Source organism: Petaurus breviceps, unplaced genomic scaffold (assembly GCF_028583685.1).
Source record: "Petaurus breviceps papuanus isolate PSGF00001 unplaced genomic scaffold, PetGlider_PUasm1.0 90822, whole genome shotgun sequence".
NCBI classification, from domain to species: Eukaryota; Metazoa; Chordata; class Mammalia; order Diprotodontia; family Petauridae; genus Petaurus; species Petaurus breviceps.
In genome coordinates this window covers 6,288,798-6,301,295 of record NW_027187351.1, presented here as the reverse complement: position 1 = coordinate 6,301,295, position 12,498 = coordinate 6,288,798, and the positions used below count along the sequence as shown (strand labels likewise).

The window sequence follows — 12,498 nt, the reverse complement described above, 5'->3', positions numbered from 1 at the left end:
CAAAGCAACCATGGCATCGCCCATAAACCCCTCCCCCTCCCCCATCACATGCTTTATCTGTTTTTTGAGTAATCTAGCATGATTCCCTATAAGTATTTAAATTAAAAAAATAAACACCAGTTATGTACAAGGCACTATTCTAGGCACTGGAGTTATGGTGACAAACATGAAACAGTCCTTGTCCTGAAGAAGCTAATATTCTTTCTGAAATTGTTTTTTTCAGTTAATGAATATTTTTTTCTCTCTCTCATCATTCCCACATTAAATGAGAGAGAAGAAGAGAGAGGAGAAGAGAAGACTCATAATAATTATGCATAGTCAAGTGAATTCGTTCATTAGTCGTATCCAGAAATGTCTCTCACTCTATATTTTGAGTCCATCACCTTTCTGACAGAAGTGGTCATGTGATTCATCTCCAGTCCTCTGTAATTATAATTTGTTGGGATTTCAGATGTCTACCACCATTCCTGGTTCACTGGTTAACTTTCAAGAAGTCAGTATCAATTAAATGATGGTATTAAAAGCCAGAAATTGATGTTTAAAATGAAATGAGAGGAGGTGTAGCTACTGACTATAAATTATTTTCTCCTTTTAGTTGATAAGGGGAGGAAGAATACAGAATGAAAGATAGAGTGGATGGCTAGATCAGGTGAGGGTTTTTTTTTTTTAAGGATGAAGGAGACATGGATATGTTTTTAGGCAGCAACAGAGAAGCCAGTAGACAGGGAGTAATTGAAGACAAATCTTGCTCTAACAGACCAGGGCCAATATCTCCCTGACTTTAGGTCTTGATTATTAAAGTCTACATAGCACTTTAAAGTTTACAAAGCACTGTGTGTAAATACACAAACACACACACACATATACACATATATTTGTGTGTATATATATATATGTATGTGTGTGTATTATGTATATATTTTTTCTCATTTTAGTCTCATGGGCAGTAGATGTTATTACTCTCCTCATTTGACTGATGAAGGAACTGGGGCTTCAAGAAGTTAACTGATTTTATCAAGGTTAGAAAGCTAAGGAAGTGTCTGAGGCAGGGTTATGAACTCAGGTCTTTCTGACTCTGGCACTTCATCTACTGCACTATCTAGCTGACTTGAGTTTGAATCCTGACTCAAACACTCACTAATTGTGTGACCCCGGAAAGTCATTTAACCTCTCTTGCCTCAGTTTCCTGATCTGTAAAATAGGAGTGATAATAGCAACTCTCTGCAAGGTTGTTGTGAGGAGCTAATAAAATACCTTATTAAAGTATTTTGAGTCTTAAAGTGCTATGTAAATTATTATTATCAGTATTACTATGTAATAATAAATCTTAAATGTTAAAATGTTTTAGGTACCAAAAACCTTTGGACACAACCCTACCTCCAGCCCTGGTTTCTAATTTGATATACCCTACTTTTTGATTCATAAGGCTTTAGGCTGGGCATTTCTTTATTTACCAAACAAAGATTTATTGAGTGCATACTGCATTCAAGGTTTGATGGTAAGCAGGACTGAGGAATAAAAAGAAGATATAGTCCCCATCCTAAAGGAGTTTATAATCTAGTATGAGAGATAAGATATACAAATAGCTGTAAAACAAGAAAGAAACTTATAAATTCCAGAAGAGCTTTGTGTGTTTCAGAAGAAAAGATTGTATATCTAGTGGGAGAGGGATTGATCACGGTTTATAGATTCAGGACTTGAAGGGACCTGAGAGGTTCTTTCTCTATTCCAACCTCCTATTTTACAGATGAGGAAGGGACAAAGGTTTAGAGAGGACAAAGTGTCTTACCAAGGTCACATAGGTAGCAAAGAGCAGAGGCAAATTTTGAAGCCAGATGCTTTGACTTCAAATTCAAATTTCTCTTCCCTATACCCTAATGCCTTCTATCTCATGAATTGAAAGGACATTAAAGCTAAGACTGAAAAAAAGTTAGTATTTTGACAGGCAGGAATGAGCAGACAATGGGAGGGAACATGATATTTCAGGCAGATGACACAGTATTAGCAAAGGTAGAAAAGCACAGGAAATATTTGGGAGACCTCAAATTAACCAGTTTGGCTGGAATGTAAGGTACACATAGGGGAGCCACAGGAGGTGAACCTAGAAAGGAAAGATAGGGAAAGCACATAAAGGCTTCAAATATCAGCCTGAGGTGTTTTGACTTGATTTTAGGGGCAATAGTGCTCTGCTGCAGGGTTTTGAATATATACATGCCATGATCAGAACTATGCTTTCAGATGAATAATGTGTCAGTTGTCTGGGATGGATTGGAGGAAAGATGTTAAAATTGGGGACACCAATTAAGACACAATTGAAACAGTCTAGGTGAATAATAATGAAGGCCTAAACTGGAGCAGAGGCAGAAGGAATGGAAAAGAAGGAACAGATGTGAGAGACTAGAAGTAGAATTGCCAAGACAGAAACTGAATGGACATGAGGAGGGGTAAGGGGTAGCCAAAGATGACTCAGGGTGTTTTAACCTATGCGTTTGAAAGAGTGAAAGTAGCATGAACAGAAACGGGGAAGTAATAGGAGTTATATAGGTAGGGTTGAAGGGGAGGACGAAGGAACAAAAAAGTTTAATTTTTGACATCTTGATTTGTGGTGGTGGGAATAAGCAAGTGAGAGGCCCAGCAGGCAGTTGAAAACACAGGCCCAGAGATCAAAAGTGAAGGAGGGCTGGACCTATAGATCCGAGAATCATCTGCATTGTGATAAATTGTTAAAGTTCCAAGAGTGAGTGATATCTCCAATTAATCAACAATTATTAAGTTCCTACTATGTGTTAGGTACTGTATTAAGCACTGGGAACACAAAAAGAGGAAAATTCCTGCACTCAAGGAACTTAAAATCTAACAGAGGGAGACAACATGCAAACAAATATATACAAAGCAAGTTATATACAAGTTAAATAGGAAATAATTAACAGAAGGAAGGCACTAGAATTAAGAGGAGTTGAGGGAGACTTGTTGTAGAAGGTGGATATTTCAGTTGGCACTTAAAGAAGCTAGAGAGGTCAGTAAGCAGAATGGAGGAGGGAGAGCATTCCAGGCATGGGGGACAGTCAGAGAAAATATCCAGAACAGAGATGGAGTATCTTGTCCTTTTTTGCAGAAGAGAGGGTGTGGAGAAAAGAGAAAGAAAGAGGAAAGGAGAGGAGAGAAGAGGCGCTAAGGCAATGTCTACATTGTGTATATATGTGAAAATTATATTTTTTCAGAAAATCATATTTTTTCCCGAAAAGTAGCAATAACAATAAAAAACAAAGTGAATATCTTGCTGCAGGTTGCAGTCAAGTATTTAACAGAGATGTTAAGGAAATATTTTTCCTTAAGGCATTTAAAATTATATTCAACATCCACATTCATGAATCATTACCTAAAGATATATCAAGAGTTTATACTCTTCTCTGCATAGTGAATTAAGTTTACCCTGAAATGGAATTACTAAATTAAATAACACTATTTTCAAAGTTAAACAATGAATCAGAGAAATGTTTACATTTATGCTAAAGACTTTAATGTTTCCCCTTGACTTACAGGACAAAATCCAAGTTCTTATGCCTGTCATTCAAGACCCTTCCTAATATGTCCTCAGCTTCATCTCCACAGTTGTATGCTTGGCCATGCTATTCTACTTAAGTGAAGCTGAAGAAAGAAAAGGAAACAACGAATGAAACAAAGAAGGGATACTATATCACAGAAGCCAAGAAAAACAAAGTTTCAAGGCTGTAGTTAACAATGTTAAATGCTACAGAAGCCTCAAGCAGGTTATGGACTGAGAAACAAACAAATGGATTTGACTCACTTGTAAACTGTATGAAGGCTCTATGATTCATCCTGACTTTTAACATGGCTTACTTTTACAATGTTAGTAAGTACGCTTGTGATTGGAAGTTAGTTCCATCCTACTGGGCTATCCGTGGAAAGATCTTCCCAGATTTTTCTGGGTAGGGCTCAAGCTATGTGAAACATGAAATGTAACTCTCTAGAATGTAGCCTTTTTTTTTTTTTTGCTACAATTGTCCTTGGCACAAATGTTACAGTAACAACAACCAATCAACATAGAACCAAAACTGAAATAATCCTCATTCATCTCAAACCATTCCTGACTTTCCTAGTTCTGTATGTGGTTACCAGTCATTCAGGATTAAAACCTCTTAGTTACCCAACTTAGTCTTGCTGTCTCTCTTCCACTTAGTCATTAGGTCCTACCTATTCTTTTGTTTTATATTCTTTCCTTTATTTTTCATTCCTTCTCTATAGATCACCTCAGACCTGGATTATTACAATTCTTTTCTCTACTACTAGATTCATCCTATACAACATTATCTCATTAATATTGCTAAAAACAACTTCTTACACATGATGGCAGCTCCCTGATCAACACACTCTACGTCTCCCCATTGTTTATAGGATAAAAGCTAAACTCCTATGCCTGAAATTCAAGACCCCTTTAACATGCTCTCAACTTTGTTGGCACACTTGTACTCCAGGTCAAGCTACCCTGCTCATTGTAACCCCCTAAAAGGCCATACTAATTCTTGCCTTTGACTCTTTATCCATATTCTTCTTCTTGAGCATATGCCCTCCTTTATTCTATTATCTCATAGAATGTTAGAGTTTGATGGAGTCTTAGAAATTATCTCTTTTTTTGAATGATATTTTATTTTTTTTAATTACATGTAAAACATTTTTTAACATTCATTTTTTAAATTTGGAGCTTTGAGTTCTCTCCCTCCTTTCACCCCTTCCACCTTCCCCTCCCCTCTCCCTGAGATGGTAAGCAATTTGATATAAATTATGTAGGCACAATCATGCAAAACATATTTCCATTAGTTATGAAAGAAGACAGGGACAAAAAAACCCTATAAAATAAAGTGAAAAATAGTATGCTTCAATCTGCATTCAGACTCCATTAGTTCTTTCTCTGGAGGTGGATAGCATTTTTTTATCATGAATCCTTTGGAATTGTCTTAGATCACTCTATTGCTGAGAATAACTTGTTCATTGTACAACATTGCTGTTACTGTATACAATCTTCTCCTGGTTCTTTTCACTTCACTTTGCATCTTCATATAAGTCTTTCCAGATTTTTCTAAAGTCTTCCTGTTTATCAAGAAATTATCTCTTATAAACCACGGTCTTGACATTGCCAACTGCCTGTGGCACATCTCCATCTGGATGTCCTGTAGGCATCTCAAACAACCAATCTAAAACATAATTCATGGAATTTTTTCAAAAACCTCTCTCTTCCTCAATCATCTCTGACCATAGTGTTTACTCCTTCCTCTAACTTCCCTAGTCCTTATTGTCTATTTGTCTTTTTGGTCCCTAGTATATGTTATGATGTATGGTTAACTTCTTTGTGTCCTACTTTTCCTACTAAATAACAAGCATTTTGAAGGCAAAGACTATGCTTTGTATAGGTTTTTCATTCCCAAGGCCTAACCTCACAAGTCAATAAGCACTTAACAAACGTTTGCTGACAATGGTGAACAATATCTTTGCCAAGAAAACCCCACATGGGGTTATGAGTCAGATACAACTGAAACAATTGAACAGCTGTATCTCTAAAACAGAATTCATGAAGAGGAGTAATGTTTTTTGAAGGGGGGAAAGCAGGGCAATTGGTATTAAATGACTTAAGGTCACACAGCTAGTAAATGTTAAGTGTCTGAGGCTGGATTTGAACTCAGGTCCTCCTGACTCTAGGGCCAGTGCTCTATTCACTGCACCATCTAGCCGCCCCCATGAAGAACTTTAAATGACAAAGGGAGGATGTTATATGTGATTCTAGGCAATCATAGGTAATCAGGGGAGTTTACTGAGAGGACAATCATACCTGTGCTTTATGAAAATCACTTTAACAGCTATATGGAGGACAGATTAGAGAGGAGAGACTTGAAGCAAGGAATGCAATTAAGAGGCTACCCCAACAGTCTAAGTGAAAGGTGATGAGGGCCTAACTATTGTAGTGGCTGCATGAAACAGAGTAGAGTACAATTTTCAAGAGATTTTGTGGAGATAGAAATGAAAAGATTGGGCAACTGAGTATTTTTGGTGAAGTAGACAGGGAACTAGAGGATGAGAGAAATTGTGAAAATAGAAGGATAGTGGTACCCTTGTCTGAAAAAGGAAAGTGTAAAAGAGGGGGGTGGGGATCAAATTCTGTTTCTAATGTGTTGAGTTTGAGATGCTTAAAGGAAATTCAGTTCAAAATGTCCAAAAGGCAGCTGGTGATGCAGGCTGGAGCTCAGGAGAGAGACTAGAGCTAGATATATGAACCAAGGAGTCATCTGTGTAGGGATGAAAATTGAACCCATGGGAAATGATGAGCTCATCAAGTGAGAAAGTATATAGAGAGAAAAGAAGTGACTGGTACAGAGCCTGAGGTTATCTCCAAATAGTAGGTATGAAATGGATGAAGATGCAAGGAGACTGAGAATCAGTAGGCAGGTAGGAGGACAAGCAAAAGAATGCCTATTGTCTATGAAATGCAGCTGAGATAGTCTAAACACACACACACACACATATAATGGATAGATATTGAAGATAAATTATCAGAACTGAATAGTAGGAAAACAAAAGAAGGGAGGGATTGGATATAGGAAACAGCACAGTGATTTCAATGATCCCAAACATCTCCATATAACAAAACCTACTTTTAAATGCCAATATTCTACTGGTGATGTTACATGATTACAAATCATGGAGTACCACAGTGTCTTAAGAATCAAAATTGAGAGTAGAGTTTTCCATAGTTGTATAACCCTGATCACATTACTAGATCACCATGAGCCTCAGTTTCCTCATCAGTAACATCGTAGTTGTTCCTCATCAGTAACAATGTCAGTTGTTATGAGAAAAGTTCATTATGAACTTCAAAATTCTATATGAATGTAAGTTATTATTATAGCACTTGGGACATCCCTCAGACATGGGTCTCTTCCAAAAGTTAATCCAGGATGGAGAAACTCTGCTGGCTAGTGCCTACTCAGAAGTGAGTCCCCATTGAGTTGCTTACTTTTACTAGTCTGTCAACAAACACATTAATTCAAAACAAGGCCTTTAATCAAATATTATAGTAAATGAAGTTGACAAGATCTTCCTCCTTCCCCTGTACACATGAGGTATATTTATCGATAGGTTATCATAACGCCAGTGTAGAAAGCCCTTACACAGACAATACATGACCATGGAATATATATGAAGTGACACATGCAGAGAATGATCAGAAGTTACCAGAACTAACAAATGGAAGGAAGGGTGTGTCAAAAATCTATATGGTCAAGTTACACTCATGGTCAAGGAGCACAAATGGTTACACCTAGGAGTATGCTGGTAAATGTTTTACAACTGGATCTCTAAAGGAAAAGAAAAGTGTACAGGTGAAAAAAAGCAGACCAGTACACTGAACATAAAGTTGAAGGTGGAGTCAGGAAGACTTGGGTTCAAATTCTACCCTTGACAGGTGTTAGCTGGGTAACCATGGGCAAATCACTTAATCTCCCCCAAACCTCACTTTCCTCATCTGTAAAATGGGGATAATGATAGCCCTATTATCTACTTCATAGGGTTAATGTGGTGCTTAAATGAGATAAGGGATATAAAACTCTTTTTGAATTCTAAAACTCTCTATAAATGTCAGATATTATCAAAACAAGAAAAATATCAATAAAACAGAGATTGATTTGGCCATCCCAACAGTCAATTTGACTGTGATTGTTTGTACTATATTCCTGGCATATAAATCAACCTTTTAAGGTTGGAAAAATAACTTTTTCAAAGTTGGAATATATTTTCAACTCCAGGTGTGCCAACAGCTGAACCCTATGAGGGAGGATCTCAGCTGCTATAGCTGAAGGGCACTGGGACTTCCCCTGAACCTGTTGCTACAGCAGCTGTTATTGGGCTAATGAGCAGCATGAAGGTGGGAGGGAGAGAGGAAGGAAGAAAGAAACCCCAGCTGAGATGATCTGTATTTATTAGCAGCCACTTACATTGCAGACTAAGGAAGTTGAGTTTCTTTCATTTACAGGAGGAAAGTCTTTCTGACCCACAACCTTCTTGTGGGGAGGGGTTCTTCCTCATCTTCTGGGAAATTTCTCCACTCTGGGATAGCATTATCTCTGGCTCTAGGATAATGATGGGTCTATTGATGATCAGTATCTAAAAGAAAAAAAATCGATCCTGGATTCAACATTTATAATTTTTTTCTTTGCTTAGATCTGGGGTTTGCTTCTTAGTGAGACCTTTGGGAGAGCCTATGCAGGGAGATCAGTTTCAATCCTAAATTTTTAATGTATAAAAGTAGACTTATATAGCTGACTTATACTCTACCCCACCATATTTAGTTAACTGTAGCCAGAGCCTAAAGTGTCACTGTGTGGGAAGCAGAGGACTGACAAAGGGGAGATATCAGATTCTACTGCCTAAGCATTCAGGCCATTATTATTGCCAACTTGAGGAAACTCTTTACTCCTCATTAGATCTTTTAGCTTCCCCTCCTGCAGAGCCAAGTGGGCCCTACACACATATCTGGGAAGCCCCTCTCTGTTCTTTCAGCTGCCTAGAACACCAGGCTGATTGTACACAGTCAGCAGGGAGCCCAGCTTTCACTTAGCCTGCCCAGTCATTAGGCGTCTGTCTAAAAGAGGAAGGTGTCAGTGATAATAGGAACCCAAGCCACTGAACTGTCACATGCCCTGAGTATTGTGGGTTACCACAGCTGCATATGGTGACCTCTGAGTTTTTTGAGCAGGCTGATCTCCAAAAACAGTAGAAATTCTCCTCTTCTCCCTCCCAACAAGGAAAGAAGAGCTAAATGGCCTTGCAGACACCTTTCCTTATCCAGCTAGGAATCCTGAGATTCCTCTGGAGGATGCCAGCCTGTGCTTTTCTTGATCTGATCTCAGTCTCTTTGGCCTCTCATCAGTTTATTCAACTCAGGGAATATCTTTTCAGAATTTTTGACTTGGGAAGAGCCTGCTCAGCTTTGCATTCCAGCAACCAAAGCAACATTTCAATGGTTTCTTGGAAAGTTCTCTTTATAGCATTGGGTTTTTTTGTTTGCTTCAGAGTCTGATGATATAAATTGTTCAATTTACCTAAGCATTAAGTTTTTGTGTGTGTTTTTATTTATTTTGTTAAACATTTCTCAATAACATTTTTCATTTCATTAAATATTTTCCAATTACATGTAAAAGAATTTTAAACAATCATTTAAAAAAAACTTTGAGTTCCAAATTCTTTCTTTCCCTTGGGTAACTTCTCCCTCCTTGAGAAGGCAAGCACTTTGATTTTGATTATACATATGATATCATGCCAAACATATTTCCATATTAGTCATGTTGGAAAATAAAACAATACAAATAAAGTTTGAAAAAGTATGCTTTATGCCTTTATTTTATAAAGGAGAAAAGTGAGATCCAGAAAACTTGGACTTTTGTCAAAGGTCACACTAAGATTCAGACTTATGCCTTCTGATTCCAATGTCTTTTTTGTTATAGCTGGGTCCTGATTAGTGTGAATAATGAATCCCCTGAAAGGTATACATATTTAAATTCAAACTATTCAAAATTATAATTGTGTAAAATAGAAATTCACTGTGCTGTGGAAATTCAGTGCAAATTCAAATAATGAGACCATTTCTGGGGATTCAATGTTTGTACTGCTCAGGACCTAGTTACCTACAGCTCTGTTGAGTAGCATACTATTTTTTCAACTGTTCGGTGGAATCTTGAATACAATGTAAATTATTAATCCTCTGAGAAAAATGTCAGTGCTAATCATATTTTCCTTCTAAAATACTAAATATAAAAATAGGTATATATGAGGAAAAATATGCTTCAATCTACACTTGGAGTCTGTTCTTTCTGGAGATGGATGGCATTTTCCATCATTGGTCCTTTGGAATTGTTTTGGATGGTTGTCTTGTTCAGAGTAGCTAAGTCTTTCATAACTGATCATCCTTATAATGATGCTGTTACTGTGTAATGTTCTCCTGGTTCTACTCACTTCACTTTCCATCAGTTCATATAAGTCTTCTCAGGTTTTTCTGAAACCATCCTGCTTATCATTTCATGTAGCACAATAGTATTCCATCACAATCATATTCCACAACTTCATCAGCTATTCCCCAATTGATGGGCATCCCCTCCAATTTCCAACTCTTTTCTACCACAAAAAAAGAGCTGCTATAAATATTTTTGTACAAATGGGTCCTTTCCCCTTTTCTTTGACCTCTTTGGGATATAGACCTAGTGGTGGTATTGCTAGGTCAGAGGGTATGTACAATTTTATGCCTTTGGGCATAGTTCCAAATTGTTCTCCAAAATGGTTGGACTAGTTCACAATTCCACTAAAAATGCATGAATGTCCTGATTTTTTCCATATCCCTTCCAGCATTTGTCATTTTCCTTTTCTGTAATGTTTGCTAATCTGATAGGTGTGAGGTGGTATCTCAGAGTTGTTTTAATTTGCCTTTCTCTAATCAGTAGTGATTTAGAGCATTTTTTTTTTCATGAGACTATTGAAAGCCTTGAGATTTTCTTCTGAATACTGCCTATTGATAACATTTGACCATTTATCAACTAGGGAATGACTCTTATTTTTATAAATTTGGCTCAGTTCCCTATATATTTGAGAAATGAGGCCTTTATCAGAAAAACTTGTTGCACTTTCCCCCCAGTTTCCTGTTTTCCCTCTAATTTTGACTGTATTAGTTTTGTTTGTGCAAAATCTTTTTTAATTTCCCATAATCAAAATTTTCTATTTTATTCTCCTTAATACTCTCTATCTCTTGTTTGGTCATATTTTTTCCCCTTATTTGTAGCTCTGACAGGTGTATTTTTCCATGCTCCCCTAATTTACTTAGGATATCATCATTTATCCATTTTGACCTTATCTTGGTATATGGTATGAGATATGCTGGTGTATGCTTAGTTTCTGCTAAATTGCTTTCCAGATTTCCCAGCAATTTTTGTCAAATGGTGAGTGCTTATCCCCAAAACTTACATCACTGGGTTTCTCAAACACTCTATTACTATGGTCATTCACTACTATGTATTGTATATCTAATCTATTCCACTGTTCCACCACTCTATTTCTTAGCCAGTACCAGATTTTTTTGATGATTCCTTTGTAATATAGTTTGAAATCTGGATTTACTAAGCCACCTTCCCTTACATATTTTTTTTATCATTGGTTCCTTTTATATCCTTGATCATTTGTTCTGCTTTTCTAGCTCTATAAAATGATTCTTCAGTAGTTTTGATTGGTATAGAAATGAATAGGTAAATTAGAAAGAATTGTCATTTTTATTATACTGGCTCAGTCCTACCCATGAGTAATTGATAATTTTACAAGTGTTTAGTTGTCTTTATTTGTGTGAAAAGAGTTTTGTAATTGTGTTCATATAATCCCTTGGTTTGTCTTAGCAGGTAGATTCCCAAATATTTTATATTATCTACAGTTATTTTAAATGAGTTTTCTTTTTCTATCTCTTGTTGCTGTATTTTGTTGGCAATATATACAAATACTAATGATTTGTGTGAATTTATTTTATATACTACAGCTTTGCTGAACTTGTTGATTGTTTCAACTAGTTTTTTAGTCAGTTCTTCAGGGTTCTCTAAGAATACCATCAGTGGGGCGGCCAGGTGGCTCAGCGAGTAAGAGCACCGGCTCCAGTGTCAGGATGACCTGGATCAAATCCGGGCTCAGATACTCAGCACCACACCCAGAAATAACTGGCTGTGTAACCTTGAGCAAGTTACTTAACCCCGATTGTTTAAAAAAAAAAAAATACCATAAGATCATGTGCGAGGGTAAGAGGTTTTTTCCCTCATTACCTACTTTACTTCCTTCAATTTCTTTTTCTTATCTAATTGATATAGCTAGTGTTTCTAGCACAATATTGAATAGTAGTGGTGATAATGGACATCCTTACTTCATTCCTGATCTTATTGGGAAGGCTTCAAGCTTATCCCTGATAAAGACATGTCTTTTTCTTGGTTTTAGATACTACTTAATTTTAAAAAAGATATTCCATTCTTATGCTTCCTAGTATTTTTAATAGGAATGGGTATTATATTTTGTCAAGGACTTTTTCTTCATCTATATTGATATGTCCAATCATGCTGATAATTTTCCTAATATTTAATGAACCCTACATGTCTAGTATAAATCCTACCTTGTCATACTGTATTATCTTTGTGATATGTTGCTGTAATTTTTGTTAGTATTTTATTTAAAATTTTTTAATCAATATTCATTAGGGAAATTGGCCTATCACTTTCTTTCTCTGTTTTTGCTCTTCCAGAATTAGGTATCAACACCATGTTTGTATCATAAAAGGAATTTGGTAGAACTTCTTCTTTACCTATTTTTTCAAATAGTTTATAAGTATTGGGATTGATCATTCCTTAAACATTTGGAAGAATTCACTTTTGAATCCATTTAGCCTTGTGGATCCTTTTCTTAGGGAGCTCATTT

The 12,498-nt window shown here is 36.5% G+C and overlaps 1 long non-coding RNA gene across 1 annotated transcript in view; it reads left to right on the top strand.

Annotated features, from left to right (window-relative positions):
• The window catches only part of LOC138148014 (uncharacterized), a 55,544-nt gene extending 43,995 nt beyond the window's left edge, over positions 1-11,549 (top strand). Inside the window, exon 3 of the long non-coding RNA XR_011164960.1 lies at positions 3,543-11,549. This is a non-coding gene — a long non-coding RNA (uncharacterized lncRNA). The remainder of the gene's footprint in view (positions 1-3,542) is intronic.
• The last annotated feature ends 949 nt before the right edge of the window (positions 11,550-12,498 follow it).